General features: G+C 40.8%; 1 long non-coding RNA gene across 1 annotated transcript; it reads right to left on the bottom strand.

Annotated features, from left to right (window-relative positions):
- Positions 1-7,916: 7,916 nt before the first annotated feature.
- Positions 7,917-13,750, bottom strand: LOC141578497 (uncharacterized). The gene is made up of 3 exons (XR_012508880.1): positions 13,110-13,750; positions 9,853-9,925; positions 7,917-8,126 (listed from the first exon to the last, which is right to left on the bottom strand). It is a non-coding gene; the product is annotated as an uncharacterized LOC141578497 (long non-coding RNA).
- Positions 13,751-16,030: the final 2,280 nt, after the last annotated feature.

The following is a 16,030-nucleotide window of genomic DNA, read 5'->3' as shown; positions in this document are numbered from 1 at the left end:
GGTCCCAAGCCACAAGGATGAGAGAACAAAGAACAGTGGTCTAGGTCCACAGCGTGTGTAGATGAAGCATTTCCTTCATCATTATCTCCCAAATGCAGATGCTACATTTTGAATGGCACTGAAAGTTTACGGCACCGAGGACACCTAGCTAGGGCTGCGTGAAAATGGCAGCAGGCCCTGATGCATGACATCCTTAGATATGTTTCCACAGTTTTTTCTGTAGACAGAGAAGCTCTGGAAAGAACTCATTACATTGGGAAATTCCCATGGAAATAGGAAGGACAAGCTCCCTGTCACGATGTTGTTTTTGAAACAAAAAAATGACATTAAAGAGCCTGCAAAGCTCAAATCCTTGACATGCTTCATTTCCACAGGAGGAAGGGTCCTGCGCACTTTCAGAACAGTGATATAAGAGTAGTAAAAATGACATTATACTAAACGAGAAGAGTATGGTGTGTTCATCACAACAAAGGCATCACCAGCAATTAGAGATATACATGACAACACACACAGGAAAACGACATGGCATCAATGTATAGGAAAAATTGTCCTCACACAAATATCATGAAATTGCGTACAGAACAGACTAAACTTACACTTAAGAAGCCCTATAATTCTACATTATATACCTGATATTACTTGACCAATAGGGATAAAGAAGTATAGTAAAAGAAACAGGAAGTACCATTTTCAGTTCCAAAGGGATTGAAGGCCCAAAGAAAAGCTTTCAAACAACTAGACTGTGAAAAACTATCAGAACAATTATTGAAAGTGAAGGTGAGGGAAACACAGAAGTACAACAGTGTCTCAGAATCACAAAAGGCAGAATTCCAGAAAAGGGGAAGAGACCCTCTAAAGACGAGTAAAGTAAAATCAGGAAACTCAATGGATGAGATAATAGCAGGGCTAAAGTCAGTCCTAAGCAGTCTAGATAATGTAGAGGGACTCGTGAATCAATGTGAACACAGGGGAACTGAAATCCATTGATCAGAAGATGACATAGAAAAGCAAGTGAAAACCAATACAAATATTGCTGTTGAATCCTGGGGTAAGACAAAGCATGAAAGAATAGGATTCATATGAGAACCAAAGGGAAAAGCAAGATTAAAAAAAAAAAAAGTCTGAAAAGGTAGTTGGAGAAAAATCAGACTGAAACTTTCTGAAAGCCAAGAAACAATCATCTACAAGAAACCAGAAAGCAAACAGCATCCAAATTATGCGGAATCCCAATAGACCGAAAAGCAGCTGTATTATCATTCAAATCATCAAAGTTCATGATCGTCCCAGTGATTTTCAATGCACCTAGAGGAACACAACTAAGTCACAACAGAACCTTAAGACAGGTTTAGCTTATAACTCGGCAGATATTTTGAAGGACAGGAAGGAGTGCCAGGACTTAGACAAAATCCTGAATGAGAAAAAGCTGCAATCTAAGGTAGACTATGGCACAAGACCGCCATTTCTAATAATGGCAGAGCTAGAGAATTTCATAGCCTAGCAAAACTTAAAATAATTCAGCAGTTGGAAACTTATCCTAAAAGAAAGATTGAGAATTCTACCCTGAATACCAAAGAAGCAAGATGCAATGGAAATAAGAAGACCATCATTGGAAATGCAAGAAGAGCAATGAGTTGCAGAGAATAAACAAGAAGAAGGCTAGGAGGACATCAAAACACTAAAGATGGGAGAGGGAAGGAGGAAAACATAGGTGATTTTCAGCACTATACTAAGTGAATCAGCTTATATGGCTCTCTGATTGAAGGAAATGGAGAGACGCATGACCTAATATGTGTGCAAAAAAAAAGAAGAAGCAAACAAACAATCAAACAAACAAATAAACAGCGAAAGAGTACGGTTGGCTGACATATATCCAAAGGAACCATGATAATTCAAAAGAAAGTACGCAAAGTGATGTCAAGTATCATTCAGTACGCATCGACCCAGTTTCACTGCTTGCATGTACACAACACCCTTGTTTTCAGAAAAGAGATGCGTGCATTAATATTCATACATATTGATTCATAAGAACACATCGTGACCTAACCCAAATGCCCATTTTGAATTAATTGGATTCATATTCCTTGATATAGACTTACAAGTTTTCCAACAGAATGAATGAATGGCATATTCAAACCTACGTAGAAAATAATTGGCATACGCTTATAACAAAAAAAGTAGCTCTACAAAACAGTACTAAGAATAAAAGAGACAGGCAGTAAAGTGTACTTTGGGATTGGTTTCATTTCAAGGAATTTCAGCCCCCAAGAAACAAATGGATCCATGTTGTGATATTGTGGGACTTTAAGCAGAAAATCAACAGATGGATATGTATTCTGGGTGACTGGATATTACACAAACATATGATTCCTATAGTGGTTCTTTTTGTAGTGTTAACTGTTAGAAAGGTTAAAGTAGGGTAAAATAAAATACTTAAAATTGACACACTTTCCTCCGTTTGCACTGAGTTTAGAGATCTGAACTAAAGGAAAGAGTGTAGGAAAAACAGGACCATGGAATGCTAATGGAGAGAATCACATTTACCTTAGGAAACTCTCTTCTGATGCAGTCCCTCCCGCAACACTGACAAGAGGCAGCAAACTTTGGGGATGGCAGTTACCTGTTGGATTCCAGGTGGAATGTCAGTGTGTTCCACGAGTCTTGGTGTAGCTGGTGGATCCAAGTTAGCTGGGAAGAGCTCTGTGGGTGGATCAGTGTCATGGAGGGGCTGCCGCCCTATGTGGAGCTTGGCTTAGGTCTATTTTTCAGGAAGCTGTGTAATTTCGAGATACTGATGCTGCCCAATGACCTGAGATCACTGGTCAGTTTCTAGAAACTGAAACGGCAGACAGTGGAAGATCTGCCTGTCATCAGCTTACTGGTGACGCTCCGAGGGACTTTCAGACTTGCCCAGTCCTGCAGAAGTTGACTTTATGGGAGACACGAAGAAAAGCTGTCAGAAGGATGAGTGCACGGATTGAGGAGAGATGTGAACACATTGATGAGTGTTCTTCTGCTACAATGGAGAATACTGACATGCAGACTTCTGTAGAGAATACCAGGCTTGAAAGACATTCATGAGACATATTGAGCCTCGCTGATACTGGCAGAAACCTGTGGAGGGTCAACGTGCACTTGTGGAAGATACTCAATTCTCTGCTACAAGAACTGGTCCAAGAATCCTGACGTCTAATAGAGAAGAGATGGGAGAGTTGATAAAATGCCTCTTGTTCTTTTAAGAGGTCATGAGAATCCACACGTCCCAAGGGGCATTTACAAATCACTCAGACCTCAGAGCATGAATCCCTGGTAAGCCTTTTCCCAGGGTTGGCCCTAGCTATCAAGCACTTGCTCTTTCCTCCCCTACACTCAGCCATCCATTTCAGAGGATCAGCACCTGAGATGCATTGAAGCCAGTAGGAGTATAGCAAGCCCCTCCTAGAATCAGTGTTCCTCCAACTTTACTCTCTGTGCCCAAAACTGTACAACTCAATGTTCAAATAATCCAAACTAAAATAGATAGGAATTGAATATTAACTCACACAAAGAAATGATGAGCTTCCCCTAGATTCAGCAAATATTAGGGTTACATCTTCTTTTTGGTGAAGTGAGTGTGGTAAGTGAGGGGAATCTTTAACTGAACTTGTATATGTATGTGTCCTCAGTTTTTCAATACAGTATAGGTAACTAGTATAAGTCAGTTAGTGAACTGAAGTGTAAAAGTCGCCATAGACATGTAAGGACACATGATATGTTGATAGTCTTTTCCTTCACTGAAGCCCCTGGTGCAGTATATCATGTGGGTGCAAACATGGTTGTGTTTAATTACTTTACCCAACATGATCAGAAGATTAAGCGTTCTCACCGTTGATAATAGGGCACCTGGTTCTCAATAGCCTATCAAAGCTGCAGCAGTTTTCTCATAGCTATAATGCCTCTAGGTACTTTTGGATCCAAGCCTATATATAAATATGTGGTTTGGGTCACCTTCTGTCTTCCTACAGAGAAATGTTACCACTTGAAATGACAACATTGGCCAGTGTGAGTCACTGGGAGGAACGGGCAATACATGCAAATGGGAAACATTTTGTGGGGGGTTTTTCATGGGACCAACATTTATTTCATTCTCCCTGTTTTTGTTGGAGGCATCAACATTTAACCATTGACTTGTCCCCTTCATTATTTTGGACTGCTTTTTTCATTCTATCTGTCTTCTTTTCCCTTACAGCTGAATAAATGATACCTTAACTTGCCAAGTCTGACCTGTAGGCAGATTTAGTATGTTTCAAAATCTATCTTTATATTCATGTAAATCCCCAAGTATGTAAATCAATTCTACTAACTTTTTGAAAGACCGCAAGTGAGGTATCAACACAATGTCAAAACTGGAGTCTTTGGACAAACCCTCCCACCATGGCCGTATAGCAAAAAGAGATATCAAGAATAACATTTCTGTGAGTTATATATGGAAAGTGTTGATTTATCGATGCCCAGTTGTCAGGGTACCAGTGCAAAATATGCACACTCGCTCCCATCTACACAGCAAGATAAACATCCACTCACCCAGCCCATGGTCCACGAACTTTCCAAAGAGTGATCTCTTACATCCAAAAACAGAATGAGGCCTCAGAATACATGGAAGTGGGAGAAGTCAAATTAGAGAATGGAAATCAGTGCAGGACCTGATCTCTGTTGATGGAGAAGCAAAGGTGAAACCCTGTTTTACTTGGAAGCACACTCTCAAGCGGACAGAATGCATGGGATTGAAAGCGATGCGCTGAGTGTTAGAAGAGTGCACAGCAGATGCTTGGTTGACAGAACTCAAAGAAATCAGCACAAAACATCGCCACAATTGATTCTGAGACCAAGATCAGTGCTGCCAAATGTGGGTTCACAGTGGCTGCGAACAATGAGGAATAGGGCAATGGATGCTGGCACACGCTGAACCTCAGGGATCTGGAGTGTATGGTGGATTGTGTTTGGCCCTACCCAGAATGGAAACTAACTTGGGACCCCAATGAAAATGCTACAATCCTGGTGCATGAGGTTGAGTTTCTCGAAATGTCCCATGGCCACATCAACTGCCTCTGCAAGCCTAGGGACCAATTTGGTGTTTTGCCAATAGAGCACATGTGGGGCTTAATCAGAGATATCATGCATATGGTCTGAGTGATCCAGGGGGCCTTGTGGTTGAAATCATTTTCCAAAGGCTTAGGATATGCTACATTTATAGCCTGGAATGGGATTATGTTTGGTATGAGGCAGATTATGCCAGAAAACTCTGTGTTTGCCTTCGTGGTCCCTAGTCACAAGGATGAGAGAACAAAGAACACTTGTCTAGGTACACAGCATGAGAAGATGAAGCTTTTCCTTCACCATAATCTCCGAAATGCAGATGCAACATTTTGAATGGCACAGAAAGGTTACAACACCAAGGACACCTAGCTGGTGCTATGCAGTAATGGCAGCAGGCACTGATGCATGACATCCTTATATATGTTTCCACAGTTTTTTCTGTAGACAGAGAAGTTCTGGAAAGAACTCGTTACATTGGGAAATTCCCATGGAAATAGAAAGGGAAAGCTCACTGTCATGATGTTGTTTTCGAAACACATCAAAATTACATTAAAGAGCCTGCAAAGCTCAAAACCTTGACATGCTTCATTTCCACAAGAGGAAGGGTCCTGTGCACTTTCAGATCAGTGACATAAGCGTAGTAAAAATGACGTTATACTAAACGAGAAGAGTATGGTGTGTTCATCACAACAAAGGCATCACCAGCAATTAGAGATATACAAGATAACACACACAGAAAAATGACATGGCATCAATGAGTATGAAAAATTGTCCTCACAGAAATATCATGGAATTGCGTACACACAACAGACCAAAAATTTCACTTAAAAAGCCCTACAAGTCTGCATTAAATACCTGATAGTAATTGAGTAGTAGAGGTATAGAAGTATAGTAAAAGAATCAGGAAGTACCATTTTCACTTCCAAAGAAATTGAAGACCCAAAGAAAAGCTTTCAAACAACTAGACTGTGAAACACTATCAGAGCAAGTATTGAAAATGCAGGGGAGAGAAACACTGAAGAACAAGAGCGTCTCAGAATCACAAAAGGCAGAATTCTAGAAAAGGGGAAGAGAACCTCTAAAGACGAGTAAAATAAAATCAGAAAACTCAATGGATGAGATATTACCAGGGCTAAATTCTGTCCTAATCAGACTAGATAATGCAGAGGGACTCGTGGATGACTGTGAAAACAGGGGAACTGAAATCCCTCTATCAGAAGATGACATAGAAATGCAAGGCATAACCAATGCAAATAATGCTGTTGAATCCTGGGGTAAGACAAAGCATGAAAGAATAGGTTTCATAAGAGTCCCTGAGGGAACAGCAAGATATAAAACAAAAGACAGAAAAGATATTTGGAGAATAATCAGATTGAAATTTGATGAAAGCTAAGAAACAATCATCCATACAGAAAAAGGAAGCAAACAGTGTCCAAATTATGTGGAATCCCAATAGACCTTCAAGCAGCTGTATTATCATTCTAATCATCAAAGTTCATGATCAACCCAGTGATTTTCATTGCACCTAGAGGAAAGCAACTAAATCACAGCAGAACTGTAAGAGTGGTTTCAGCTTATATCTCGGCAGAAATTTTGCAGGACATGAACAAGTGCCAGGACTTGGACGAAATCCTGAATGAGAAAAATCTGCAATCTAGGGTAGCCTATGCCACAAGACCACCATTTCTAATAACAGCAGAACAAGAGAAATTCACAGACCGGAAAAATTTAAAAGAATTCAGCATTTTGATACTTATCTTAAAGAAATATTGTGAATTCTACCCTGTAGAGAAAAGAAGCAAGACCAAATGGAAATAAGAAATCCATCATTGGAAATGCAAGAAGAGCAATAAGTTGCAGAGAATTAACTAGAAGGCAAGGAGGACATCAATAACCTAAAGATGGGAGAGGGAAGCAGGAAAACACAGGGGATTTTCAGCAAAATACTAAGTAAATCAACTTATATGACTCTCTGTTTGAAGCAAACAGAGAGATGCATGACCGAATGTGTTTGAAAATCAAAGAAAAAGCAAACAAACAAATAATCAAACAAACAAACACCAAAAGAGTACGGTTGGCTGATATATATCCACAGGGTCGTGATAATTCAAAAGAAAATATGCAAAGTGATGTCAAGGTTCATTCAGCACTCATTGACCAAATATCGCTGCTTGCATGTACTCAACACACTTGTATTCAGAAAACAGATGCGTGGATTAATATTCATAAATATTGATTCATAAGAGCACATCGTGACCTAACCCAAATGCATATTTTGAATAAAATTGATTCATAGTCCGTGATACAGCTGTACAAGTCTTCCAAAAGGATGAATGAATGGCATATTCAACCCTATGAAGAGAATAAATGGCATACACTTATAACAAAGAAAAGTAGCTCTACAAAACTGTAGTAACAGTAAGAGAGACAGACAGTAAACTGCAGTATGGGATTGGTTTCATTTCTAGGAATTTCAGCCCCCATGAAGAAAAATGGATCCATGTTTTGAGATTGTGGGTCTTTCAGCGGAAAATCAACAGACAGATATGTATTATGGGTGAATGGATATTACACAAACATATGTTTCCTATAGTGGGCCTTTTTGTACTGTTAACTGTTAGAAAGTTTAAAGATGGGTGAAACCATAAACTTATCATGGACAAACTTCCCTTCGTTTGTATTGTGTTTAGAGTTCTGAACTAAATGAAAGAGGGTAGGAAATAAAGGACAATGGGACGCTAATGGAGAGAATCACATTTACTTTAGGAACCTCTCGTCTGATGCAGCCCCTCCCCCAACACTGATAAGATGCAGCAGCCATTGTGGATGGCTGTTACCGGTTTGAATCCAGGTGGAATTGTTGTGTGTTCCATGAGGCTTGTTGAGGCTGGTGGATCCAAGGTAACTGGGCAGAGCTCTGTGGGTGAATCAGTGTCATGGAGGGGCTGCTGCCCTCTGTGGAGCTTGGCTTAGGTGTATTCTTCAGGAAGATGTGTTATTTCGAGATACTGATGCTGCCCAATGGCCTGAGATCACGGGTCATTTTCTAGAAACTAAAAGGCAGACAGTGGAAGATCTGCTTCTCATCAGCTTACTGGTGAGGCTCTGATGTACTTTCAGACTTCCCCAGTCCTGTAGAAGTCGACTTTATGGGAGACACGAAGAGAAGCTGGCAGAAAGGCTGGATGCACGGATTGAAGAGAGATGCGAACACATTGATGAGAGTTGTTCTGCTACAATTGAGTATACTCTCATGGAGACTACTTTAGAGAATACCAGGCTCAAAAGTCATTCATGAGACATATTGAGACTCGCTGATACTAGCATAAAATTGTGGAGAGTCAACGTGTATTTGAGGAATGTACTAAATTCTCTGCTCTAAGAAGTGGCCCAAGACTCCTGACGTCTAAAAGAGAAGAGATGGCAAAGATGATAAAACCGCTCATTTTCCTGGAAGAGGTCATGAGAATCCACACATCCGAAGGGGCATTTACAAATCTCACAGACCACAGAGCATGAAGCCCTGATAAATCTTTTCCCAAGTTTGGGCTTAGCTATCAAGCAATTGTTCTTCTCTCCCCTTCACTCAGGCATCCGCTTCAAAGGATCAGACCCTGAGCTGCAATGCAGCCAGAAGGAGAATAGCAAGCACCTCCTAGAACCAGAGTTCCTCCAACTTCACACTCTGTGCACAACACTGAACTCCTCAAAGGTCAAATACTCTCGAATAAAATAGATAGGGTTTCAATATATAGCTCACACAAATAAATGATTATTTACCCCTTGATTTAGCAAGTGCTGGGGTTACTTCTTATTTGGGTGAAGAGAGTTTGGTAAGCGAGGGGATTATTTGACTGAACTTGAATAAGTATTTGTCCTCAGCTTTTCAAGCCAGTATAGGTAACTATTATAAGTCAGTTAGTGAAGTGAAGTGTAAAAGTCTCCTATATATATATAAGGATACAAGTTATGTGGACCGTCTTTTCCCTTCATTCAAGTCCCGGGTGCAGTATATCAGGGGGTGCCCACTTAGTTGGCTTAAATTGCTTTACCCAACACGATCAGATGATTTACCTTTCTCATCGTTGATAAAAGAGAACCTGTTTCTCAATAGTCTAGCAAAGCTGCAGCAGTTTTCTCATAGCTATAATGCCTCTAGGTGTTTTGGAACTAAGCCTATATTTAAATAAGTGGTTTGGGTTGCCTTGTGTCTTCCTAGAGAGAAATGTTACCCATTGAAATGACAACATTGGCCAGTATGAGTCACTGGGAGAAAGGGCATCACATGCAAAATGGAAACACTGGGTTGGGGTTATTTCATGGTTCCAATATTTATTTCATGGTTCCTGTTTGTATTGCAGACATCAACAGTAAACAGTTCACATGACACCTTCACCATTTTGGACTGCTATTTTACATTCTATCTGTCTATGTTTCCCTTAGAGCTGAGAAAATGTTACCTGAATTTGACAAGTCTGGCTTGTAGGTAGATTTAGTATGTTTCAAAAACTAACTTCATTTTCATATAAATCCCCAATTTGTACATCAATTCTATTAACATTTTGAAAGACCGCAACTGAGGTATCAACACAATGTCAAAACTGGATTCTTTGGAGAATCCCTCCCACCATGGCTTTATAGAAAAAGAGATAAACAAGAATCACATTTCTGTGTGTTATATATGGAAAGTGTTGATTTATTCATAGCCAATTGGCAGAGTACCTGTGCAAACAATGCCCACTCGCTCCCATGTACACAGCAAGATAAACATCCACTCACCCAGCCCGTGGTCCAGGACACTTGCCAAAGAGTGGTCTCTTACTTCCAAAGACACAATGAGGCCTCAGAAAACCTGGAAAGATGAAAAGGCTTTGTAGAGAATGGAAATCAGTGCAGGACCTGACCTCTGCTGGTGGAGCAGCAAAGGTGAAACCCTGTTTTAGTTGGACACACACTCTCAAGCGGACAGGACGCATGGGATTGAAAGTGATGCGCTGAATGTTAGTAGAGTGCACAGCACATGCTTGGCTGACAGAACTCAAAGAAATCAGCACAAAATATCCCCACAATTGATTCTGAGACCAACATCAGTGCTGCCAAATTTAAGCTCACTTTGGCTATGAACAATGAGGGATAGGGCTATGGGTGATGGCACACGCTGAGTATTAGGGAACTGGAGTGTGTTGTGGATTGTGGTTGGCCTTATCCAGAGAGGAAACAGACCTGGGACCTCAATGAAAAAGCAACAAACCAGGCGCATGAGGTTGAGTTTCTCGAAAGGTCCCATGGCAACATCCACTGCATCTGCAGGCCCAGGGTCCAATTTGGAATTTTGCCAATAGAGCATGTGTGGGGTCTAATTAGAGACATCAAGCATCAGGTCTGAGGGATCCAGGGGGCCTTGGTGTAGAAATCAGTTTCCAAAGCCTCAGGATCTGCTACATTGTTAGACTGGACTGGGATTACGGTTTGTTTTGAGGCAAAGGATGTGGGACAGCACTGTGGTTACCTTCATGGTCCAAAGCCACAAGGATGAGAGAACAAAGAACAGTGGTCTAGGTTCACAACGTGAGAAGATGAAGCATTTCCTTCACCATTATCTACCAAATGTTAATGCTACATTTTGAATGGTACTGACAGTGTACTTCAAGGAGGATACCTAGCTGAGGCACTGTGATAATGACTGCAGGTCCTGATGCATGACATCTTTAGATATGTTTCCACAGGTTTTTCTGTAGACAGAGAAGCTCTGGAATGAACTCGTAACATTGGTACATTCCCATAGAAATAGAAAGGACAAGCTCACAGTCATGACGCTGTATTTGAAACACTCCAAAATGACATTCAACAGCTTGCAGAGCTGAAAAGCTTTACATGCTTCATTTCCACAAGAGAAACAGTCCTGTGCACTTTCAGTACAGTGACATAAGCGTAGTAAATTGAGGTTATATGAAAAGAAAAGGGTATGCTGTGTTCATCACAGCAAAGGCATCACCAGCATTTAGATAAATACAAGACAACACACATAGGAAAATGACATGGCATCAATGTGTAGGAAAAATTGTCCTCACACAAATATCATGGAACTTTGTACACACAAGAGACTTAAACTTTCACTTAAAAAGCCCTACAAGTCTACATTAGATACTTGAAATTAACTGACCAGTAGAGATAAAGAAGTATAGTAAAAGAAACAGGAAGTAACACTTTTAGTTCCAAAGAGGTGGAAAGCTCAAAAAAAAAAGCTTTCAAACAACTAGACTGTGAAACACTATCAGACATTTATTTAAAATGGAGGTGATAGAAACACTGAAGAACAACAGTGTCTCAGAATCACAAAAGTCAGAATTCCAGAAAAGGGGAAGAGACCCTCTAAAGAGGAGCAAAATAAAATCAGCAAACTCAATGGATGAGATAATAGCAGGGCTAAAGTCAGTCCTAAGCAGACTAGATAATGCAGAGGGACTCGTCAATGACTGTGAACACAGGGGAACTGAAATCCCTCGATCAGAAAATGACATAGAAAAGCAAAGGAAAACCAACGCAAACATTGCTGTTGAATCCTGGGTTAAGACAAAGCATGAAAAGAGTCCCAGAGTTAAAAGCAAGAAAAGATTATTCAGTCTGAAAAGGTATTTGGAAAAAAATCAGACAGAAAATTGCTGAAAACGAAGGAGCAATCATCTATACAAAAAAAGTAAGCAAACAGCATCCAAATTATGTGGAATCCCAATAGACCTACAAGCAGCTGTATTATCATTCAAATCAACAAAGTTCATGATCAACACAGTGATTACCAATGCACCTAGAAGGAAGCAACTAAGTCACAACAGAACCTCCAGAGGGGTTTCAGCTTATATCTCGGCAGAAATATTGCAGGATAAGAAGGAGTGCCAGGACTTTGATGAAATCATGAATGAGAAACAGCTGCAATCTAGGGTAGCTTATGCAAAAAGACCACCATTTCTAATAACGGCAGAGCTAGAGAATTTCAGATACCTGGAAACGTTAAAGAATTCAGCAGTTTGAAACTTTTCCTAAAAGAAAGATTCAGAATACTACCCTGAATAGAAAAGAAGCTAGATGAAATGGAAATAAGAAAACCATCATTGGAAATGCAAGAAGAGCCATGAGTTGCAGACAATAAACAAGAAGAAGGCAAGGAGGACATCAAAACCCTAAAGATGGGAGAGGGAAGCAGGAAAACATAGGGGATTTTCAGCCCTATAATAAGTGAATCATCTTATATGACTCTCTGTTTAAAGCAAACAGAGAGATGCAAGGCCGAATGTGTTTGCAAATCTAAGAACAAGCAATCAAACAAACAAACAAACAAGCAAACAAACACCTGTGGCTGATAATATCCACAGGAACTGAGAGAATTCAAAAGAAAATATGCAAAGTGATGTCAAGGATCATTCAGCAGGCATTGACCTAGTATCAGTGCTTGCATATACTCAACATACCTGTATTCAGAATACAGATGCGTGCATTAATATTCATAAATATTGATTCATAAAAGCACATCGTGACCTAACCCAAATGCCTATTTTGAATATAATGGATTCATACTCCGTGATATATTCTTAAAAGTCTTCCAACATGAAGAATGAATGGCATATTCCACACTACGAAGAGATTAAACGGCATACGTCTATAACAAAGAAAAGCAGCTCTATAAAACTGTTCTAAGAGTAAGAGAGACAGACAGTAAAGTGTACTTTGGGAATGGTTTCATTTCTTGGATTTTCAGCCCCCATGAAACAAATGGATCCATGTTCTGAGACTGTGGGACTTTCAGCGGAAAATCAACAGACGGATATATATTATGGGTGAATGGATATTACACAAACATATGTTTCCTTTAGTGGGTCTTTTTGTACTGTTAACTGTTAGAAAGTTTTAAGATGGATGAAACCATAAACTTATCATGGACACAGTTCCCTCCATTTGTACTGTGTTTAGAGAACTGAACTAAAGGAAAGAGGGTAGGAAAAAAAGGATCATGGGACGCTAATGGAGAGAATCACTTTTACCTTAAGTACCTGTCGTCTGATGCAGCCCCTTCACCAACACTGTAAAAATGCAGCAAAAATCGAGGATGGCAGTTACCGGTTGGATTCCAGGAGGAATGTTGGTTTGTTCCATGAGGCTTGTTATAAGCTGGTGGATCCAAGGTAACTTGGCAGAGCTCAGTGGGTGGATCAGTGTCATGGTGGGGTTGCCACACTCTGTGGAGCTTGGCTTAAGTCTATTGTTTAGGAAGCTCTGTAAGTTCGAGATACTGTTGCTGCCCAGTGGCCTGAGATCATGGGTCAGTTTCTAGAAATTGAAAAGTCAGACAGTGGAAGATCTGCCTGTCATCAGCTTACTGGTGAGGCTCCGAGGTACTTTTAGACATGCCCAGTCCTGTAGAAGTCGACATCATGGGACACAAAAAGAGAAGCTGGCAGAAAATTTGGCTGCATGGATTGAGGAGAGATGCGAACAAATTGATGATGGTTGTTCTCCTACAATGGAGAATACTGGCATGGAGACATCTGCAGAGAATCCCAGGCAAGAAAGACAATCACGAGATATATTGAGCCTTGCTGATAATGGCAGAAACCTGTGGAACACCTACGTGCACTTGAGGAAGGTACTCAATTCTCTGCTCCAAGAACGGGTCCAAGATTCCTGATGTCTAAAAGAGAAGAGAAGGCAGAGATGGTAAAATCGCTCATGTTGGTGGAATAAGTCGTGAGAATCCAAATGTCCCAAGGGGAATTTACAAACCATTCAGACCACAATGCACCAAGCCCAGGTAAGCCTTTTCCCACGGTTGGGCCTAGCTATGAAGCATTTTCTCTTCCCTCCCCTCCACTCAGGCATCCATTTCAAAGGATCACCACATGAGCTGCAATGAAGCCAGTAGGAGAAGAGCAAGCCCCTCCTAGAATCAGAGTTCCTCCAACTTCACACTCTGTGCACAACAGTGAACTCCTCAAAGGTCAAATACTCTCGAATGAAATAGGTAGGAATTGAATAATTAGCTCACAGAAAGGAATGATGACCTTCCCCTACATTCAGCAAATGCTTGGGTTATGTCTTCTTTGGGGTGAAGGAGTGTGGTAAGTGAGGGGAATATTTGACTGAACTTGAAATGTATTAGGCCTCAGATTTTCAAGACCGTACAGGTAAATATTATAAGTCATTTAGTGAACTGAACTGTAAAATTCGCCATAGACATTAAAGGACACATGTTATGTGAATGGTCTTTTCCCATCAGTCAAGCACTATATCATGGGGGTGCAGACTTGGTTTTGATAATTGCTTTACCCAACATGATTGGACAATTAAGCATTCTCACCACTGATAGAAGAACACCTAGTTCCCAATAGCCTAGAAAAGCTGCAGCAGTTTTCTCATAGCTATAATGCCTCTAGGTTCTTTTGGAACCAAGCATGCATGTATATATTTTGTTTGGTTTGTCTTGTGTTTTACTAGAGAGGAATGTTACCCCTTGAAATGCCAACTTTGGGCAGTGTGTGTCATTGGGAGGAAAGGGCAACACCTGCAAAAGGAAAACCCAGTTTGGGGGTTTTTTCATGGTTCCAATACGTATTTCATGGTTCCTGTTCATGTTGGAGGCTTCAACAGTTAACAGTTGACATGTCCCCTTCAACATTTAGGACTGCTATTTTACATTCTATCTGTTTATTTTTTCCTTAGACCTGACAAAATGTAACAAAAATTGACAAGTCTGGCTTCTAGGCAGATTTAGTATGTTTCAAATCTAACTTCATTTTCATATAAATTCCAAACATGTAAATCAATTCTTCTAACCTTTTTAAAGACTGCAACTGAGTTATCAACACAATGTCAAAACTGGTGTGTTCGGACAAACCCTTCCACCGTGGCTGTATAGAAAATAGAGCTAAGTAAACATCATATTTCTGTGAATTATATCTGGAAAGTGATGATTTATCACTGCCCATATTCAGAGAACAAGTGCAACATGTGCTCACTCACTCCTATGTACACAGCAATGTAAACATCCACTCAACCAGCCCTTGGCAAAGGACACTTGCCGAAGAGTGGTCTGTTAATTCCAAAGACAGGATGATGCCTCAGAAACCTGGAAGGAGAAGAAGACAATGTAGAGAACGGAATACACTACAGGATCTGACCTCTGGTAATGGAGCAGAAAAGGTGAAACTATGCTTTACCTGGACTCACACTCTCTAGCACACAGCACACATGGGATTGAAGGTGATGCGCTGAGTGTTAGAAGAGGGCAGAGCAGATGCTTGGCTGACAGGACTCAAAGAAATCAGCACCAAATATCCGCACAATTGAATCTGAGACCAAGACCCGAGCTGCCAAATTTGAGCTGGCAGAGGCAGCAGAAAATGAGAGATAGGGCTACGGATGATGTCACATGCTGAGTCTCAGGGATCTGGATTGCGTTGTGGGTTGTGGTGGGTCCTATCAAGAGAGCAAACCGACTTGTGACCCCAATGAGAAAGCAACCGCACTAGCGTGCGAGGTTGAGTTTATCGTTATGTCCCATGGCCACATCCACTGCATCTGAAGGACCAGGGACCAATTTGGCATTTTGCCAATAGAGCACATGGGGGCTCAATCAGAGATACTGTGCATCAGGCCTGAGGGATCCAGGGGGCCTTGGGTTTGAAATCAGTATTAAAAATTTTAGGATCTGCTACATTCATAACCTGGAGTGGGATTATGGTTTGGTTTGATGCACAGGATGCGGAACAGCTCTGTGGTTGCCTTCGGGAAACCATAACACAAGGATGAGAGAACAAGGAAGAGTGGTCAAAGTCCACAGCATGAGAAGATGAAGAATTTCCTTCAGCATTATCTCCCAAAACCAGATGCTACATTTTGAATGGCACTGACATGATATTGCACTGAGTACACATACGTTGGTCTGCGGGATCATTCCAGCAGGCCC

This window comes from Camelus bactrianus, chromosome 8 (assembly GCF_048773025.1).
Source record: "Camelus bactrianus isolate YW-2024 breed Bactrian camel chromosome 8, ASM4877302v1, whole genome shotgun sequence".
In the NCBI taxonomy this organism is placed as follows: domain Eukaryota; kingdom Metazoa; phylum Chordata; class Mammalia; order Artiodactyla; family Camelidae; genus Camelus; species Camelus bactrianus.
Note: the sequence above shows the minus strand (reverse complement) of the source record. Positions and strands in the feature narration are given on the sequence as shown.